Here is a 22,752-nt window from a genome sequence, read left to right as displayed (position 1 = left end):
GATTTGAAATTTTTCGAAGAGTGTCTGTGAGTTGTTTCATCTTTCCTGTTTTCATCAGAGTGTTCACGTTGAGTGTGCCTATGTAGTGTTTGCGTTTTGTCTTGAGGGAGTTTGAGAAGTTCCGATTTTTCTCATGATGTCCGTATGCCCTCGGAATCTGATGCCCATGACGATCCCAGTCTATTGACTAGGGCCTGGGGTAAAGAAATTTTTTACGTTGTACCATCACGATGTTTAGTAGTTGGTTATATGGCATGCTGCCGAATACAACCTGACTTTCCAGATCAGGAGGTTGGTTGAGGCCGCCACTGACATGTGGAACAATCTTTTGTAGCCGCCAGCTGTGGGAACAGACGCTACTAGTAGTTTTGATCAGCCCTGAGTATTTCACTTCCTCAGTACCACCTACATTCTAGGAGGGATTACCCTATCCACCACATGGGGAGGCGCTCGGTTCTGCGTCTACTAAAGTAATGCAACAGTTAACGTTAATTTATATCAAACTTTCAATATGTTCATTTTCCAAGTAAGTTAATTAGAATATCAGAGCTGCCTTATTTTTATTGAAGACACTCACTTGCAACCCTTAGTCAGAAGATCTTTGGACCTCCTACACCAAGTGGAGAAAACCGAACAGCAAGTGTGGGCAATTTTAATGCATAAATCGTTACCCATCTTGTGAATAAACTTTACATGTAGAGGATCAAAATTTTTTAAAAGATAGTACTTGAAACGTCCCCTTAGAAAAATTATACATGACTCTGCTTAAACTGACACACAATATTTTTTAGCGCAACGCAATCTGACTTTCAAGAATACCTACAAACGAATGGTCCTCACTAACATTAACCTACACCTTTCCAAATCACTTACCTCACTAAAATCTTCGTCACTCGAACTACTCCAATACAGCAAGCGCCACTACTGCCAGCTAAATAAAAGATTAAGACTACGGAAGGCACTAACTACTGATAGGAATAGTTAGCAAATGAAAGATTTTAATAGAGAACAAACAAAATATTTACCTTAATAGTCATAATATAAATAGGAGTTAATGATATCCAGTCTTACAAATTTCAAAACTCTGCCATCCCTCTGCCCACGTCCACCACTGCTGGCGGCTCACCTCCGACTGCGCAACATGACGCGCTGTTAACATCCAGCTGCCCAACACTACAATGGCGAGTGTTACAACAATGCCAACCAGCCACTGACTGCACCCAGCACAGCCAGTGATTTTTCATACAGAGCGCTATGTGGCGTTACCAATAACAAAACGTAAACAGCCTACTTACATAGCCCCCATGCTGCCCATAAAAATTTTTATAAATTGTTTTGGGCAGTGGCCAATAATGATTTGAAAAAAATTTTTCATAATTACAATAACAAAGATATCAAATGCACACACTTACTGATACAATGTTGGTCAAAAGCTAAAATTTTCTCACAGTCCATAAAGACAGTCCTGATCATTCATTACAGTAAAATTGCAGTGTTTTTCTCAAAGTCTGAGCAATAAAAGAAATTGCACTCGGATGTAGTGGATTTCCATGCAGTCTTGAAGAGGTAGTGTTGTCCTGCCAACGGAAACACAGTGCTTGACATGCAGACAGGTAATGGACCACAACAGAGCAAACCCACAGCAGAGTCAGTGAAAGTTGAAGACTATTGGTAGGTAGGTCATCACAGAGCAGACCCATTGTAGTCGTGGTAGAGTTTAGGGTATTGGTGGGCCAACAGAGGTACAGACCCACTGCAGTCCATGTAGAAATAATGGTATTGGTGGCCCATCGAAGGTGCAGACCCACTTCAGTCCTTGTAGAGATAATGGTATTGGTGGGCCACAAAGATGCAGACCCACTGTAGTCCTTGTAGAGATGGCTAGAAGCCATCCGTTGTGACTGTGCAAGTGTACAATCACCATCAAAGAGTCATGCAGACAATATCGCAAGTTCTTGAACCACCACTTGTGCACTCACAAAGTTTTTTCTAATTGTTCTTAGAACCAGCAATGCTGTTAACCAGTCCCTTGCTGAATTAGTAACACACGTGCAAACACTATCAGTCCCTACTTCTCACATATTGTCCATATACTATGACCAACAGAAACATATGCAGTGAAATGTAATTTACAAGTTACTTAATTTGATGAACTGGTGTCAATTACAATTTTATAACATGAGAATACAATAACAAAGGTACAAAATACAACATTAAATAACATAACAATACAGATAACATTTGTAGTAAAATGGGCTTTACAAAAGAATAGAAATACACATATAAATCAGTGTTACAGGAATTATGACATAAGTAAATATATAAAATAATGAGAATAGTTTTCAAAACATTAATTTCAAATATGAGCATTGAAACAGATCAGAATTAATAACGTCTTAAAATCTTTACAAAGTAAATAACATATTGTTAATGGAAATTATATTTCAGTATAACAGTATTCCTCATCATAGTGAATGTAGCTTGGTACTAGAAAAATTCTACAACATAAATCTTAGTAGCTAAACACATGAAGACAGGAAAAACACAAATACACAAGAATACACCAACACATAGAGGGATAACACAAAAGAAAAGGACATTGTTTGTTTTACTGCCGTATTTTGCATAGAGATCTCTCTTCGTTCATCATTATTCCGAAAAAGGCCCATCTAAGCCTGCTTTCTGTATTCTGTTCACATCCTCTTTCAAAAATACACTCCTGGAAATTGAAATAAGAACACCGTGAATTCATTGTCCCAGGAAGGGGAAACTTTATTGACACATTCCTGGGGTCAGATACATCACATGATCACACTGACAGAACCACAGGCACATAGACACAGGCAACAGAGCATGCACAATGTCGGCACTAGTACAGTGTATATCCATCTTTCGCAGCAATGCAGGCTGCTATTCTCCCATGGAGACGATCGTAGAGGTGCTGGATGTAGTCCTGAGGAACGGCTTGCCATGCCATTTCCACCTGGCGCCTCAGTTGGACCAGCGTTCGTGCTGGACGTGCAGAGCGCGTGAGACGACGCTTCATCCAGTCCCAAACATGCTCAATGGGGGACAGATCCGGAGATCGTGCTGGCCAGGGTAGTTGACTTACACCTTCTATAGCACGTTGGGTAGCACGGGATACATGCGGACGTGCATTGTCCTGTTGGAACAGCAAGTTCCCTTGCCGGTCTAGGAATGGTAGAACGATGGGTTCGATGACGGTTTGGATGTACCGTGCATTATTCAGTGTCCCCTCGACGATCACCAGAGGTGTACGGCCAGTGTAGGAGATCGCTCCCCACACCATGATGCCGGGTGTTAGCCCTGTGTGCGTCGGTCGTAAGCAGTCCTGATTGTGGCGCTTACCTGCACGGCGCCAAACACGCATAAGACCATCATTGTCACCAAGGCAGAAGCGACTCTCATCGCTGAAGACAACACGTCTCCATTCGTCCCTCCATTCACGCCTTTCGCGACACCACTGGAGGCGGGCTGCACGATGTTGGGGCGTGAGCGGAAGACGGCCTAACGGTGTGCGGGACCGTAGCCCAGCTTCATGGAGACGGTTGCGAATGGTCTTCGCCGATACCCCAGGAACAACAGTGTCCCTAATTTGCTGGGAAGTGGCGGTGCGGTCCCCTACGGCACTGCGTAGGATCCTACGGTCTTGGCGTGCATCCGTGCGTCGCTGCAGTCCGGCCCAAGGTCGACGGGCACGTGCACCTTCCGCCGACCACTGGCGACAACATCGATGTACTGTGGAGACCTCACGCCCCACGTGTTGAGCAATTCGGCGGTACGTCCACCCGGCCTCCAGCATGCCCACTATACGCCCTCGCTCAAAGTCCGTCAACTGCACATACGGTTCACGTCCACGCTGTCGCGGCATGCTACCAGTGTTAAAGACTGCGATGGAGCTCCGTATGCCACGGCAAACTGGCTGACACTGACAGCGGCGGTGCACAAATGCTGCGCAGCTAGCGCCATTCGACGGCCTACACCGCGGTTCCTTGTGTGTCCGCTGTGCCGTGCGTGTGATCATTGCTTGTACAGCCCTCTCGCAGTGTCCGGAGCAAGTATGGTGGATCTGACACACCGGTGTCATTGTGTTCTTTTTTCCATTTCCAGGAGTGTAGTTTTTCTCCACTGTACACTACTTTTTTGGCCACACCATTTTCTTATAGCTTCTCAATATTTTTCTTCCAACTCATCATAGTTAGTTTCTTATATATTTTACCCCCTCTTAAGCTAACTTAAACCTACTGAGCTCAGATGCTAAACTAAGGGACGACGCAATGCAGCAGCACAAAACAATTAACACAAACAGCAATGACAAAAAATGCAAATTGGCAACAAAGGCAGCAATATAGGACTTAGCAAAGCAAATGCAACATTACAACTAATATGAAGCAATGACCAGCAACAAGAAAAATAAATCAGTAGTAAAACTGGCTTAACAGAGTAATACAAAGTGAAATTCAGTACACTATGCCTGGCAAACAGCAGCAGCAAATGCTATAACTTATATCTAAACATGACAAAGCCCAAGCAGAAAAAATATTACAGTAAAGACAACAATGCAGAAAAGGGAAAGGTCTATTCACATATTAATATCTATGTCATTAAAGTGGTGCACCACAAAACTAATTCTACAAAAGATTTTACCAAGTAGTTGAAAGAAAAATTAAGTATGCAGTAACTGCTATTAATCCCTTCTTATTGTTCTTTCCTTTCCAAGTGCTCCTTTTTCGAAGAACGTGGATCATAAAATGATTATTCAATAGATCTGTTGACAGAAAGTGTTCACACTAGCAAATCCATTTAATTTTATTTTATAAAACCAATGCTGCAACACACCAGGAAACCAGATATCGAATGAAATAAGCCACTATGAAAGGCAAAGCATAAAAATATCATTCAATAGCTATGTGGCATTTCATAAGACAGTAGAAGTTCTCTCAACTCTCATAGAAAGACACTTGTCATAATCAAGTGTGCAGATGTAACAATATTTCCAAGTAATGAGCGTGTCGCATTTGCGGTGCTTTCAACAAAGGAATGTCAATAGAGAGGATAATTGCCTCTTTTTTTTCTCCACCTGTGCCTCTGAAAGGCACACACTAATGGCTTCTTTCCAGGTGGCTGTCGCGCAGCTGGGTGCCCACGACGCATTACGTGCTGGTTGTCACTTAACTTTCTTACCGAAATATTTACGACACCAGTTTCTGCTACAGTGGTAGTTTGCGTTACAAATCTGTAGAAACAAGATGCTATTGATATAACAGTGTCCAAAAAGTTTTCGTCGGCATTGTAATACATTCACGCATTTACATAACTCTTAAGGTACGATTCTTGGTTTCCAACAAACTTTTTCACAAACCAGAGTCCCTAACCACTACTCATTATTCCTTACCTTATTCGTCGACACTTCTTCAATATTTTATCATAACAGATATGTAACATAATCAAATAACTCGTATAGCATCAGCTTAAACATACCTCAGCAGCATAATACACATCGTCGTCGTAATTATAACATCATAACACCTCAGTCAAATCTCAGAAACGTCGTAGCTTTCTGCACTAACTTCAAAACCTAATGAAAATTCTCTGCTCATTTCAATAGTGTCATCTACCTCAAACGTACTTTAAAAATCATGATCCCATACCAAATATGTCATTCAAAGCTCTCATAGTATCACAATGGTTCTGAAAAAAATATGAACAATTCACAAAGTACAGACAAATACAATTTCATAAGTGTGAAATTATCCAACTGTATAATTGCGTAAACATGTGTCACTGACATAGTAAAATAAACATTTGTCTTCCTCAGTTAAATAATCAGATAGCTGTGTAATTTAAGTGTTAGAGAAATATGGTACCGATGTGTAAAGTTGTATAATCAAATACCATATTAGCTAAGGCTCCTTGTGCTTGCGAAACACATGATACACAAAGTAAGCGTGTACCCCCCTGAGGATTAAAGTAATTATATCCTCAGGCGTTGCAGATTACAGCAATGGAATGAAATGTATCACGGAAATCCTTTGTATCATTGTACTTCAAATATCCTTAAAAATAAATGTTTTAAGTACAAAATTAGTCACTCAAATACGTGTACTGTAGCGCTAAACTGTGCGTCGTGTTGTAAGATAATCTCTGCGGAAGTGTCGTAGTTATCGTCCTCCGAAAGCTAAGTTCTGCAGAAGTTAATGTACTTACCTCATGATAAACAAAAGTGAAATGCTATGCGAATAGATATCGTAGTTATTACGTACCTTATCGTGACCAAGAAAGTACTATAATGTAACGTATTGTTGTGCTACGGAAAAGGCTGTCTCATTGTAGCTATACCACAAAAGTCACTAGTAAAACATGTTTTCCTTTCCAGAAGAATTCAGAAAAACTGTGCAGATATAAAACAGATACACCACAAAAGCAACATTGTAAATTGTCACTCATTAGTGGCGATGTGATATAATCGTGTAGCTGTCAAATAAACTAACCACTGTGTCATCTGGTATCTCTCATAAAGCACTTTAAATACAGAATGTATTTTCAAGTAAACCAAAATGTTGCATTAAAATCTCATTACCAGTGCCAGTATATGTTCTAAGTATGTAAGCCTTATAGTCGTTAGTAATCGTGCAACTATCAAGCAAGAATGTACACACACAGTAACACTGTGTCCTCTGTTCACTATCACAAAGCAGTGGTAATTACTGTTTTTTCCGTAGGTTTCAGACTGGATAGTTAACTTCAACACATTGTTGCATGATAACAGTTTCAAAGTGTGACAACGCATACTAGTAACGTGAAGTGAAAAGTTTTACTCTTCCTAGTATGCAGAGTTTGTGCTTCAACGCAATTATCATATGGTATATACCGGTAAAGAATGCTAAAATTTTTCTCAAGGCTAGCGTCTTACGTTATTTTTCTCGGAGCCAGCCGGCGCACGTGGCTGCCTGCGGTGCGAGTCATTGTCTGTCTCTTTGTTGTCACCCGTCGTTATTGGGATTAGGAGACCTAACTTCTACAAATTCACCTTGCCGAGAGGGCCCTGCCCTGTTTGAAGATCGCCAGTTCTGATAGAATTCAGGTCTGTCGTTTTGTCGGTAGTTTACATAGTTTCTTGTTTGTCGGTCATGTGGTGGAGAATTTCTCCCTGAATCGTAACTGCGCGCTGGACCGTTGCGTCTGAAGTTATTCTATCTCCCTTGATAATAATTGTTTTTGTTCCCATATTGTCTGTTTCTATGGTTATCTCTGTCATATTCATTACTACGGAATTGCGATCTTTCTCTGTAACTATTATTACTCTGCCAGTGGTTGTCATATGGGTGGTGTCTGTTTTGGTCACGATTTGCGTTCTAAGAATAGACTTGTCGTGTCCAGTTATTATTTCTGTCATCACGGAATTGTGACGGATGTGACCTGTAGTGATTGTTTTCCTGTTTTCGTATTCCGGCTACGGTCTGTATCAATTTCTAATTCTTGTAAGAGTCCCTGAAAAGCTTCAATGTCATCTTTGCAACGTCCTGCCAAAATAATATTTCTTAAATGTTCAGGCAATTTGATTAAGCAAATGCGGATGAGTTCTGAGGGGCTCTATGGGATTGAAAGATACTGATTCTTATGTAATATGTCTTCGAAATATTTGACAAGACTGGAAAATTCAGATTGTTCGAAATGTTTCATCATTATGATGTTATGTTTTACTCGGTCTTGTGTAGCTTGAGACCAATACGCTGAGAGGAAGGCATGATAAAATTCTCCTTCACTATGACAATCGTGAATGACCGATCGCATTCTTACAGCTGGTTCCTTCTCCAAGTAGCCACAAATAAATTCTAATCTGTGCTCCAATGACCAGTTGGGAGGAAAACAATGAGAGAATTGATGAAGCCATGTTTGTGGATGAATGTCGTTGTCAGAATTCTTAAATGTTTTGAATTTACGTGTAGTAATGAACAGCTTATAGTCAAAATCATCGTGTCTGCTAGTCGCATATCCGTCATTGTTACGTCGTGTCGGCGGTTCCACCTCGAAATTCGGTGCACCTTGCCAACTTCTTTCATAATTTCCGAAATGCCCTGTGTTATTATTTTGTGGCTTTTCCGTATTTCTAAGTTCCTCTTCCCGTGTTGGAGCGAGAGTGTCCTCTGAAACACGAAATTCTTGTATTACCTGTGTCAGCTGATCTTGTACTTCCCGGATTTCTCTTTGGTGTTGCGTATTAATTTGATTCTGATTTTGTTTAAATTTCCTAATTTGTTCGCACTCTTCTGTATCATTCAGATCATCATCTACCTTTGTAGATAAGTTAATGAACTGATCTGAAAGTTCGGCTACTTTCTCCAATAGTGTACTTATTTCCTCAGTGTGTTTTTCTGAACCAAATTTCAGAGTGTCCATTTGTGTTGAAATCGTATCTACTGTGTCCTTTAAGTTTTGCTGAGTTTTTGCAAGTTGCGTAACCGAATCGGTAGATGCAACTGAGTCAATTTTATCTTGCAAAGTCTCATGATTTTCATGAACAACAGTTTTCAGTTCTTTTATAGCTGATTTTCATGCCGCGAAAAAATAGGTTGAAAATGCTCACAAATTTACGTTTTTACGTCATTAAAGACTTTTTGACATTTCGGTTCGATTTTATGCAACTCAGTAGTTAAATCTTCACGTGTTTGTTCAAGCGTATGTTCAACTGAGTCTAACTTTTGAAGCTTTTATTCCATTGTGTCTACCTTTTGAAGATTTTGTTCCATTGCGTCTAACTTTTGCTGTGTTTGTCTCTGATTTTGTTCCATTGTGTCTAACTTTTGAAGATTTTGTTCCAATGTGTCTAACGTTTGAAGATTTTGTTCCATAGCTTCTAACTTTTGCTGTGTTTGTCTCTGATATTTTTTCATTGTGTCTAAGTTTTGAAGATTTTGTCCCATATGTTTCTGATTTTGTTCAAGTGTTGTGTCTAACTTTTGTAGCCTATGTCCCATTTGTTGCATTAACTGTAATAACAGTGCACTGGTGTCTGGAACATGTTCCTCAGTGATGTTCGGCAATGCATTTGAGCTGGCAATATTCGCATTTTGAAAATCAGAAAATGTTTCTTGACTTATCTGAGAAAACTGTAAGGACGCAAAACCTGAATATATAGTGTTTGCAAGATTGTGTCCTGTCATTTCGGATTCCTGAGGCGAGCTGTTGCCGACCGATCGATCGATAATGCTTCCCTGTTCACTAATTGTTTCACTGCCTACACCATTATTTGCAGCCCGCTCCATTTCCCTATGCACAAATACCAAATTACTACTTTGAACATTAGTTAATTCATTACACGGTGGCGCTAACACACTGCTTTCGCTTCACTGGCATTTCTCAGTTTACTTTGTAGCCCAGTATTACTATTTTGACACGCCATTATTGTCACAATATTTCACATGACAACACAGGAAAACACAATTTGAAGAGCAAAAATAAGAGAACACAGTAACATAGCAAATAATATCTAGTTAATTGCAAGCGCAGCTGCGAAATACTTGGTATAAATCTACATGCATGCCGCAACTGTTTTACTGTACAACAATGAAAGACTGCAACTACAAAGGAGATTCTCTCTACAATTACGAGCTAGAAATAAACAAAATCTACACTAATTACACAAACTACAAGAATAATCAGAAGGTACCAGTGAGGTATCCTCGGCTAAGGGTCGACATATGAAACGTCCCCTTAGAAAAGTTACACATGACTGTGCTTAAACTGACACACAATATTTTTTAGTGCAACGCAATATGACGTTCAAAAATCCCTACAAAAGAATGGCCCGGACTCACATTAACCTATACCTTTCGAAATCACTTACCTCACTAAAATCTTCGTCACTCGAACTACTGCAATACAGCGAGCGCCACTACTGCCAGCTAAATAAAAGATTAAAACTACGGAAGGCACCAACTACTGATAGGCATAGTTAGCAAATGAAGGATTTTAATAGAGAACAAACAATGTATTTACCTTAATAGTCATAATATATATTGGAGTTCATGACATTCAGTCTTACAAATTTCAAAACTCTGCCATCTCTCTCCCCACGTCCACCACTGCTGGCGGCTCACCTCCAACTGCGCAACGCTACGCGTTGTTAACATCCAGCTGCCCAACACTACAATGACCAGTATTACAACAATGCCAAACATCCACTGACTGCACCCAGCACAGCCAGTGATTTTTCATACAGAGCGCTATGTGGCGTTACCAATAAAAAAAACGTAAACAGCCTACTTACATACTTACAAAATGCAATTAGCTACGCAATGTTCAATATCACTGCGAAACGCAGCTTATGGAGCTTTCTGTTATCATTATTAGTAACAGGTATGTCCTGACCACGTCAGAGCCAGTTGTGTCCACCCTTTTATCCCAGTTTGAACTGAATAGGTCCAGGAAGTCATAGCGGAAGCCCTAGATATTCCAGAGATGTATGAGTGTCGACTTAATCAGTATGTCATCATATGAAATATATGATAATGCTCCATTATTCCACTGGTGATTGTTTGTGCGAGGCTTTACGTTATTATTTTTTGAGAATTTAGCATTAATAACATTATAAAATTGTTGTAGAACCTCATTAAAAAGTTGAAAATAAATGTGCGTGAACTCGTCATCGCACATAAAACACATTCACAATATAACAAGTAGATCGAACGTTTTAGTCATAGTGCATAACTTGTCTTGGAAGAAGATAACATAAGTGAAAACCTAGTTTACAAAACGCAGTGCCATGTCATTGAAAAGTGAACAAGTACAAGAAAGTAATTCAACTACACTGACTGCTAAAGTCTGATTACAAACTACATCAGTGAATTACCAAATACTTTTCAACAAAGAGATTAGCCGAGGACCTCGATCTCACTATCACATAAAACCAGCCTCAAAGCATTGATTAACACCAGATATTTCTTTGCATAGTGCGTTAAAGTAAAGTAATTGCTTATATAATGAAATGTTGCCAATGGCCTACAATTACAGTCATATAACTGTTTAAAAATGTTAAATCACATTATTTCTTCAGCTTCCATCATTATCGCACTTTAAAAGTTGTCTTTACACACTAGCATACAGTCAAAATAAAATAACAAATATCTGATGTATTAACACACACCACAAATTTAAAAGGTTGTCTAAGCATCCCCTCATGTTCACTAAGTAACAAAAAACTAAAGTACTTCATCAGTCTGTATCACACCACTAATACCATTAAAGATTTAAAATAAAGTAATTGTTTGTCGCCCACTGCACCAAAATCTGGTAGAAAGCTGTATGTCAATGTCTGTCTTACTCTTATTAAACTGTGTAAAATGAAGAGGTTGAAATGCACACTAAGATATCTCCACAAATAACCATGTGAGCACACACTTACATATTGTAAAACAGTCAAATTTTCTGAGTTGTCACTTTTTTTCCAAATCTACTTAAAAACTTCTTAAAAACAAATTGACTACGTAACCACACACAATCATAAGCATGTACATAGCACAAAAAGTAATGCTGTATCATTATCGATAAACAACTGCGCAAAGCTATTCAATTACCCTGTCTACCTAGGTTTGATGTCAGCACACTACCAAACTTTATAAAACATTCCAATACTACAGGGTAGGTCGAAGACAGATAGCGCGAATATTGAGAATCTTACCCACCAGAAGTTTTTCTGTGCCTCAAGTGGAGGAACACTGGCTGCAGAGAAGGCTACTTCGTAGTCTCTCAGCCTGCACACCACCTCGGCAAGGACGAGACTGCTCTTTGTTCCCCCAAAGTCTATTTCCTATTACTATGATAAGATCAGCATGATAAACGACTTACTTCTTCGTTTGCTGAAGATCGTCACCATTATGAGCATAGATTAGACACAATTTGAACGCTTAGACAGTCAAAGCAGAAAAGAATGCTAACGTAATTATTTTTGCATACATTTCATTAGGAATCATGACTGAAGGTTTTATACGTCGAACAGACATGGAGGCACCAGAAGGTTTCAGACTGATTGTATAGTGGTAAGACTGCGACTTCTGAACGAGATTTTAAATTTTAAGACATTTCCAGGACCAGATGTAGACTCTGACCACAATTTAGTGGCTATGAACTGAAGAAATCCCAAAAGATAGGAGATTAAGGTCATGGGACCTGGATAAACTGAAAGAACGAGAGGTTGTTGAGAATTTCAGAGGGTGCATTAGGGAACGCTTGACAACAGCGATGGTAAGGAATACAGTAGAACAAGAATGGGTACCTATGACAGATGAAATGGTGAAGACAGCAGAGGATCAAATAGGTACAAAGACAAGGCCTAGTAGAAATCCTTGGGTAACACAAGCGGTATTGAATTTAATAGATGAAAGGAGAAAATATAAAAATGCAGAAATGAAGAAGGCGAAAGGGAATACAAACGTCTAAATATGAGATTGACAGGAAGTGGAAAATGGCTTAGCAGGAATGTCTAGAGGACAAATGTAAGGTTTTCGAAGTATATATCACTAGGGGAAAGATAGATATAGCCTACAGGCGTACTAAGGAGGCTTTTGGACAAAAGAGAACCATCTGTATGAACAATAAGAGCGTAGATGGAAAACCAGTCCTAAGCGAGGAAGGAAAGGCTGCAAGTTGGAGGGAGTACATGGAGAGGCTATACAATGGAGATGTACTTGAAGGTCGTATTATAGAAATGGAATAGAGCATAGATGAAGATGAGATGGAAGATATGATACTGCGAAATGAATTTGACGGGGCCCTGAAAGCCTTAAGTCGAAACAAGGCCCTGGGAGCAGACGATATTCTGTTAGAACTACTGATAGTCATAGGAGAGTCGCCCATGACAAAACTCTTCCATCTGGTGAACAAGAACTGTGAAACCAGGCGAAACATCCTTCAAGAAGAATATAATAATCCAGTCCCACAGAAAGCAGATCCTGGCAGATGTGAATATTACCGAACTATTACCTTAATAAGCCAAGGCTGCAAAATACTAACACGAGTTATTTACAGAAGAACGGAAAAACTCGCAGAAACGACCTCAGGGTAGATCAGTTTGGATTCAGGAGAAATGTAGGAACACGAGAGGCAATACTGATACTAAAACGTATCATAGACGACAGGTTATGGGAAGGCAAACCTACATTTATAGCATTTGTAAACTTGGAGAATGCTTTTGGCAATATTGGCTGAAATACTCTCTTCGGTAATTCTGAGGGTAACAGGGGTAAAATGCAGGGAGCGGAAAGCTATTTACAATTTGTACAGAAATCACACGGCACTTGTCGAATCAAGGGGGATGGACATGTAACAGTGGTTGAATAAGGAGCGAGACAGGGTTTCAGCCTGTGCCCTACGTTATTCAGTCTGCACATTGAGCAGCAATGAAGTAACGAATAGCAAAATTTGAAACAGGAAATGAAGCCAGAGAGAAGAAATAAAGACTTCAAGGTTTGCTGATGACACTGTAGTTCTGTCAGAGACAACAAATGATTTGGAAGGGCAGTTGAACCCAATGGACAAAGCCTTGAAAGGAGGCTATAAGATCAACAAAAACTAAATCAAAATAAACATAATGAAATGTAGTCGCATTAAATCACAGAGAACTAGATTAGGAAATGAGACATATATAGTAGTAGAGAAGGTTTGCTATTTTGGTAGCAAAATAACTGATTATAGCCGTAGTAGGGAGGATATTAAATGTAGACCGCCAATGGAAAGGAAAGAGTTTCTGAAGAAGAGAAATTTGTTAACATCGATAGAGTATAGACTTAAGTGTCAGGAATTTTCTGAAATTATTTGTATGGAATACAGACCTGTACAGAGCTGAAAAATGGACGACAAACAGTTTAGACAAGAGGAGAATAGTATCTCCTGAAATGTGGTACTTCAAAATGATGCTGAAGATTAGATGGGTAGATCACGTAACTATTGCGGAAGTACTGAATAGAATTGGAGAACAAAGAAGTTTATGGTACAACCTGACAATATAAAGGCATCAGTTGGTAGACATATCCTGAGACATCAGGGATCACCAATTTAGTACTGGAGTAGTGTGGGAGGGATGGTGGGGATATAAGATGAACATCAACAAAAGCAAAACGAGGATAATGGAATGTAGTCGAGTTAACTCGGGTGATGCTGAGGGAATTAGATTAGGAAATGAGACACATAGAGTAGTAAAGAAATTTTCCTATTTGGGGAGCAAAATAACTGATGGCTGTCGAAGTAGGGAGGATATAAAATGTAGACTGGCAGCGGCAAGGAAAGCGTTTCTGAAGAAGAGAAATTTGTTAACATCGAGTATAGATTTAAGTGTCAGGAATTCGTTTCTGAAAGTATTTACATGGAGTGTAGCCATGTATGGAACTGAAACATGGACTGTAAATAGGACAAGAAGAGAATAGAAACTTTCAAAATGTGGTGTTACAGAAGAATGCTGAAGATTAGATGGGTAGATCACATAACTAATGAGTAAGTATTGAATAGGATTGGGGAGAAGAGGAGTTTGTGGCACAACTTCACTAGAAAAAGGAATCGGTTGGTAGGACATGTTCTGAGGCATCAAGGGATCACCAGTTTCGTCTTGGAGGGCAGCGTGGAGGGTAAAATTCCTAAAGGGAGCCCAAGAGATCTATGCAACAAGCAGATGCAGAAGGATGTAAGACACAGTAGTCACTTGAAGATGGAGAGGTGTCACAGGGTAGAGTAGCTTGAGGAACTGCATCAAACCATTTTCGGACTGAAGACCATGAGAGCTTTTCATTCCCTACCCATTTACGTACAGCGGGCTCTTCAAGTAATGACGAGCTAGAAAATCAGTGACTTTGCATCCAAATACCAGACCACCTGGAAGTTGGTTAAAGAGTCTTCTAACTGGTAAATTTGGGATGGTATTTCAAGTCCTAGCATATGCCTTATAACAAAAGGGCACCTCACTAACCCTAGGGAGACTTGTTGGAATGTGGGGAACGGCGTGGTTTTAATTAAAGTGCCGCTACTCACAAAGGTCCATTGTAGGCCGTAATTATCGTATCGTAGCGAAATTTGGTAAATGTGCTAATGTATTAACGTGGAGTCATTTACGATGGAAAGAAATTAGTTCCAGTTTTGGGCACAAGGTGAAAATCTGACGCCATACACTGTCTGTGCAACGCTATGAGATCCACGCCGTCATTTGAGAAGCCATAAAGTATGTGAACAATATGGCTGTCGATAAGAGAGACCGTGCACTGTCATCGAAACTGTTTCATGTGAACCGCAGCATTTATAGTGCTGCATTGAGAGAGTCGCCGACGGAAAGGCCTGAGGAGAGACCCGATGTCATTAAATGGTGTGAAGAAGATGAGCTTGGCGTGATACCCGGAAGAGGAAGGCGTACTTTTCCCATAGAAGTTATTGACGAGATTGGTGGTGCTGCTGCTGCTCTAACTGACCATGCAGCTTGTGACCCGGCCAGTGCTAATGCTCGTGCAGTGTCACGAGAATTAACCATCCCATGGTGAACACTACGGATAGTTTTGTGGCCTTCTTTTTACACTTGTACCCGTACAAGATTCAGATGGTGCGGCAACTGAAACCTAATGTTCCGCAGCAACACTATGAATTCGCATTTTGATTTCTGTCACGGATCCAAGTTGGTGGCTTGTGGGCCAGTAAGATTCTATTGAGTGACGAGACACATTTTATACTACAGCTGCAGCGAATACACGAATTGTGCAATTTGCGGTGCTGTTCAGTAGCGTGTTGTTGCACGAAGAGCTATAGTACTCGCCGTATGTGACTGTGTGGGACGGATTCACAAGCACTGTTGCTCTCGATCCACTCTTCTTAGAAGAATATGCACACGTAAGTGCACCGTGACGTGTTTACATTATCAAGACCTTGCACAGCATGCGATTCTTGCTTTGGAATAGCGTAAGTGTGTGGAAACCATTGTTTTCATGCAATGTACGCAACACATGTCGCTCGCCCCGTGGAAGATCTGCTTAATGCTACCTCCCACTGACGTGTTGTCTCTAGAGGTCTTCCAGGTGCAAGGCTCGTAAGACCAGCCGATCTGAATCCTAATGGCCTTAGGCTTTGTTGATATTGAAACACCCCCGATAAATTCCTTTACTGGATTTTGTGTAATTTATCGTAGCCGACAAACAATTAATTATTATGATTATATGACCGTGTGCTTAATGGAAGAAAGGCTATCGGTTTTTCTGCCGGGGTTTCGTGGGTATTTCAACCGAGTGTGGCTGTTTTGGAACTGAATAGTTGAATGGTTGAAAGTTTGTCTATTATTAAGGACCACAAAGAATGCAGATGTACAAATTGTATTGTATTTTCTACGTACACACAAATGTTGAGGCAGTTACTACCTTTGCATTACACCTCTAATTATGGTTATATCTCTTATTGGTTACTGATTTTCGGTATTTCGTCACACGCAATGATGATGGTTAACATCCGCAACAATCCTCTCTGCAATCCATGGTTGTTGCTGGCCGACGCGGTTGACGCGAAACACGTAATTGGGCACTTGTCACTTTCTGCTTCATATCACTCGCGAATCGGTATTAGTGAGGGTCAACCCCACGACGATCAGGGGAACGTGCTTGCTCACTCGTCATGCTCCGGTGAATTTACTCGACCAACATTCTGCCCGTCTCTCCAGCACTACTTTTCACTCGACACTCTCCAGTACTACTACGCAGTTAGTGATGGGGAGCTCGTGAATGAGTCGTTCAAATGAACGCTTCACTCCAGTGAAGTGTGAGCTAACCACTCAATTTCAATGAACTCGTACTTCAAACTCTTCACAGATAGCACACTCCACACTTTTTTCTAGTTCACTCACTCTCGTCCCCTCTTCCTCCCCCACTACATCGGCGCTACGTCACTCATTCTCCCTTCACTTCAATCCTCCTTCTACTGCCTGTCGCCGAATCGCGTGGCGAAATAGACTTAGAACAACAGTTGCACTTTGCTTTCCCATCACCTAAATCGGCGAAGAAACCCCACATTTCACTACTTACATGCCATTACGAGTTGCTAGGCATTGTGTAAGCGTGAACAGACACAAAAACTGCTTTCCGAATAAAATAAAGATCGATTTTACCTAAAATCGTACCAATGACTACAGGTGACAGTTTACGTTTTGAATTTAGAGTGTTACTGTTCTTAACAAAAGTAAAATCTACAAGAAAACTTCTGAATAATTATTTAACGTAGGTATATAGACTTTGTAGGGAAAGGGAGAGAAGGAAACATAGTAGGTGAATATGGATTGGGGCAAAGAAATGAAAGAGGAAGCCGCCTAGTAGAATTTTGCACAGAGCACAACTTAATCATAGGTAACACTTGGTTTAAGAATCATTAAAGAAGGTTGTATACGTGGAAGAACCCTGGAGATACTAAAAGGTATCAGATAGATTATATAATGGTAAGACAGAGATTTAGGAACCAGGTTTTAAGTTGTAAGACATTTACAGGGGCAGATGTGGACTCTGACCACAATCTATTGGTTATGACCTGTAGATTAAAACTGAAGAAACTGCAAAAATGTGGCAAATTAAGGAGATGGGACCTGGATAAACTGAAAGAACCAGAGGTTGTACAGAGTTTCAGGGAGAGCATAAGGGAACAATTGACAGGAATAGGGGAAAGAAATACAGTAGAAGAAGAATGGGTAGCTCTGAGGGATGAAGTAGTGAAGGCAGCAGAGGATAAAGTAGGTAAAAAGACGAGGGCTGCTAGAAATCCTTGGGTAACAGAAGAAATATTGAATTTAATTGATGAAAGGAGAAAATATAAAAATGCATTAAATGAAGCAGGCAAAAAGGAATACAAACGTCTCAAAAATGAGATCGACAGGAAGTGCAAAATGGCTAAACAGGGATGGCTAGAGGACAAATGTAAGGATGTAGAAGCTTATCTCACTAGGGGTAAGATAGATACTGCCTACAGGAAAATTAAAGAGACCTTTGGAGAGAAGAGAACCACGTGTATGAATATCAAGAGCTCAGATGGCAACCCAGTTCTAAGCAAAGAAGGGAAGGCAGAAAGGTGGAAGGAGTATATAGAAGGTTTATACAAGGGTGATGTACTTGAGGACAATATTATGGAAATGGAAGAGGATGTAGATGAAGACGAAATGGGAGATACGATACTGCGTAAAGAGTTTGACAGAGCACTGAAAGCCTTGAGTCGAAACAAGGTCCCCGGAGTAGACAACATTCCATTAGAACTACTGATGGCCTTGGGAGAGCCAGTCATGACAAAACTCTACCAGGTGGTGAGCAAGATGTATGAGACAGGCGAAATACCATCAGACTTCAAGAAGAATATAATAATTCCATTCCCAAAGAAAGCAGGTGCTGACAGATGTGAAAATTACCGAACTATCAGTTTAAAAAGTCACAGCTGCAAAATACTAACGCGAATTCTTTACAGACGAATGGAAAAACTGGTAGATGCGGACCTCGGGGAGGATCAGTTTGGATTCCGTAGAAATGTTGGAACACGTGAGGCAATACTGACCTTACGACTTATCTTAGAAGAAAGATTAAGAAAAGGCAAACCTACGTTTCTAGCATTTGTAGACTTAGAGAAAGTTTTTGACAATGTTGACTGGAATACTCTTTTTCAAATTCTAAAGGTGGCAGGTGTAAAATACAGGGAGCGAAAGGCTATTTACAATTTGTACAGAAACCAGATGGCAGTCATAAGAGTCGAGGGGCATGAAAGGGAAGCAGTGGTTGGGAAAGGAGTGAGACAGGGTTGTAGCCTCTCCCCGATGTTATTCAATCTGTATATTGAGCAAGCAGTAAAGGAAACAAAAGATAAATTTGGAGTAGGTATTAAAATTCATGGAGACGAAGTAAAAACTTTGAGGTTCGCCGATGACATTGTAATTCTGTCAGAGACGGCAAAGGACTTGGAAGAGCAGTTGAACGGAATGGACAGTGTCTTGAAAGGAGGATATAAGATGAACATCAACAAAAGCAAAACGAGGATAATGGAATGTAGTCAAATTAAATCGGGTGATGCTGAGGGAATTAGATTAGGAAATGAGACACTTAAAGTAGTAAAGGAGTTTTGCTATTTAGGAAGTAAAATAACTGATGATGGTCGAAGTAAAGAGGATATAAAATGTAGACTGGCAATGGCAAGGAAAGCGTTTCTGAAGAAGAGAAATTTGTTAACATCGAATATAGATTTAAGTGTCAGGAAATCATTTCTGAAAATATTTGTTTGGAGTGTAGCCATGTATGGAAGAGAAACATGGACGATAACTAGTTTGGACAAGAAGGGAATAGAAGCTTTCGAAATGTGGTGCTACAGAAGAATACTGAAGATAAGGTGGGTAGATCACGTAACTAATGAGGAGGTATTGAATAGGATTGGAGAGATGAGAAGTTTGTGGCACAACTTGACTAGAAGAAGGGATCGGTTGGTAGGACATGTTTTGAGGCATCAAGGGATCACAAATTTAGCATTGGAGGGCATTGTGGAGGGTAAAAATCGTAGAGGGAGACCAAGAGATGAGTACACTAAGCAGATTCAGAAGGATGTAGGTTGTAGTAGGTACTGGGAGATGAAGCAGCTTGCACAGGATAGAGTAGCATGGAGAGCTGCATCAAACCAGTCTCAGGACTGAAGACAACAACAACAACAACATATAGACTTTATGACAGTGGTAAACATACTCATTCTATTTTGGATTAAATTTTAAAAGGAACATAAAACTGGACTTCTTTTCGTTTGCAGCCCTAGTTTTCAGTCCATGAATACAACTAAAAAGGTTTTACTTGGCAGGTAAAGACTTTTTTGGGGTCTTCATGAGAAAATGTCGCGCAAGAACAAACGTAATACCTTCTTTATATGTGACAGGCTTTCCTTTGTCCCCTTCGACCATGCTCTATTTAAGTTAACTCAGACGCTGTAAAGAGAGTAAAACGTTGCTTGCACATTACTGTATAGTTCGGCCATCTGTTGGTAAAATTATGAAGTATTACGAAGCTTTATAGTACGAGCTGGGCAAAGCGAGCGTAGCCGCGGCTGAGCGGCGAACTGGGCAACTTCGCCAGGCTTCCGTGCTTCATGAATGAACTACTTCATTCGAACGCTTCACGGCAAAGAGTGAAATGAATGAAGTAGTTCACGGGAATGAACGAGCTCGACCCATCTCTATATGAACTCGACAATAGGTCTCACTGCCTGCTGCTGCGCTTGACAATCGACTCGTGTCTACTATCGACCTGGGCGTCGGATACTAGCATCTATGTTCGTGGATCACGGATCCCTTACAATATCTGAAACAGCGCGTTTACCAGGAACATGTTAGGTCTCTGCCTGATGTCAAGGCCAATGTACAGGAACACGTTGCTCAAATTCCACCGAAACTGCTGCGAACAACTATCCGTTTTACGGAAACAACAGCTAGTCGACGCTTTGGTAATCAAACTGAACGTGTGTAAACGGTAGTTAAAATTACACTACTGACCATTAAAATTGCTACAACAAGAAGAAGTGCAGATGATAAACGAGCATTCATTGGACAAATATATTATACTACAACTAACATGTAATTAGATTTTCAGGCAATTTGGGGGCATAGATCCTGAGAAATCAGTATTCAGAACAACCATCTCTGGCCGTAATAACGGCCATGACATCCCACAGTTCACTGGGATGGTCTCCACTGCAATAGAACAGCCTGTGAGGTGTGATCGTGTATCTCCAATGGTAGAGCCTTGTTCGTAAACTGTGTCAGAATTTGATTCCCATTTCAGTACATTTTTGGCTTGTGACACACCATCAGTACAGTGTACCTTTGTCCGTAGAGTATAAGGATTTTTTAACAGAATCTGTATTCAAGAGCACATACAAATACAATCACTTTATGGCTACTCAGACTATTACATCTACATCTACATGACTACTCTGCAATTCACATTTAAGTGCTTGGCAGAGGGTTCATCGAACCACAATCATACTATTTCTCTACTATTCCACTCCCGAACAGCGAGCGGGAAAAACGAACACCTAAACCTTTCTGTTCGAGCTCTGATTTCTCTTATTTTATTTTGATGATCATTCCTACCTATGTAGGTTGGGCTCAACAAAATATTTTCGCATTCGGAAGAGAAATTTGGTGACTGAAATTTCGTAAAAAGGTCTCGCCGCGACGAAAAACGTCTATGCTGTAATGACTTCCATCCCAACTCGTGTATCATATCTGCCACACTCTCTCCCCTATAACGCGATAATACAAAACGAGCTGCCCTTTTTTGCACCCTTACAATTAGTTCTTCATAGAATCGGGATTGAATAGCGCATGGAAATACAATTGGTTTATGGCTCTTCAGAGAACATGAATGTATCTTCATTCACATGTAAATACAAACAATTTATGGACTGCCTGTATATGGGGGTGATTCAAAAGTACCTGTACAGACTTCGTGGGTGTTATGCATCAAAAGCTATGTATGTTGCTTTATTTCATAGTTATACTGTAGAGTAGGGACCACAAAAGCAACACAAACGAAAGTGAATTAACTCTTCTCAGTAAGCAACGTCAAGAAGGAAACCGAAACTAACACATCTTCGAATTGTAAATTTACCGCAAAACATGTTCAAAATGCTGCCCCTGTATACGAAGACAGAGACGTGGTCGGCGCCTTACCACCCTCAGAATGTTGCATACTCCGTTTATCTCGTTGTGCACAGCTGCACAGCCATTTTCAATTCTCTGCAGTAGTTGTCCTACATTTTCGAGTCCGACATCATATACTAGGTTCTGGAGACGGCCACAGAAGTAGAAGTCCAGGGAGTTAAGGTCCGGAGATTTGGAGGGCCAAGCTACTGGGCCTGCGAAACCTATCCACACTTGTCGGGCAGCGTCGAGACACTCCCTTTCCTCCCGACTGAAATGTACAGTTCCACTGTCATGCATCAACATATATCGGTTCGTGTTGCGCGTGTGGCATCATGGAGTGACGACCCAACTCATGTTTCAAAAACTGTCGATTGCCAGTCAGGCCCTGTGGAATACCATGCGATCCGAGTGACTGATTTTCCATTACACCACACTTCATATTCATTGCAAAACTATCCTCGTACGGTAGTTACGTGAGGAGTTTCGTACGCCCACAAGCACCCCACAGCACCACAGATTATAACAGGCCACGCCACGCCGAAGTCAAATAAAGGCATTTCGCACCAGGATCAACCGACCACTGTAGAGGGATGTACAAAGCAACATCAGTCGATGTGCAGGCGAACATGATAGGCCGAAAGACTGTACTGGTCGATGATGTAATGCCTACTAAAAACGACATTGTGCATCAATACTGGGAAATTATGTAATTTCAGACAAAATTTTTTTAAACATTTTATTCTTCTTTCTATTCATGCATTACACCAACGAAATGTGTATAGTTGCTTTTGAATCACCCTGTATATAGGGTAGCTCGAAGCAGTCTGAAAAGCTTGTAAGGGTGTTTCCGGAGAGTTAGCGCTGAGGAATTACTATCTATTAAGAAAACGATTCGATACATTGCGCCGTTTCCGAGATAATTAACGTTGAAGTTAGCCAATCACACTGTTGCTCAGCGCAAATTTAAGCGGCGCGCCAGGTTCCATTAGTGTCAGTTGTTCTCAAGGCGTGGATGATGGCGCACGAGACTGCTCAGCCTTCGGCTCTGGTTTGATCCATACCACCTT

The sequence above is a fragment of the Schistocerca gregaria genome, chromosome 2 (genome assembly GCF_023897955.1).
Source record: "Schistocerca gregaria isolate iqSchGreg1 chromosome 2, iqSchGreg1.2, whole genome shotgun sequence".
NCBI classification, from domain to species: domain Eukaryota; kingdom Metazoa; phylum Arthropoda; class Insecta; order Orthoptera; family Acrididae; genus Schistocerca; species Schistocerca gregaria.
Note: the sequence above shows the minus strand (reverse complement) of the source record.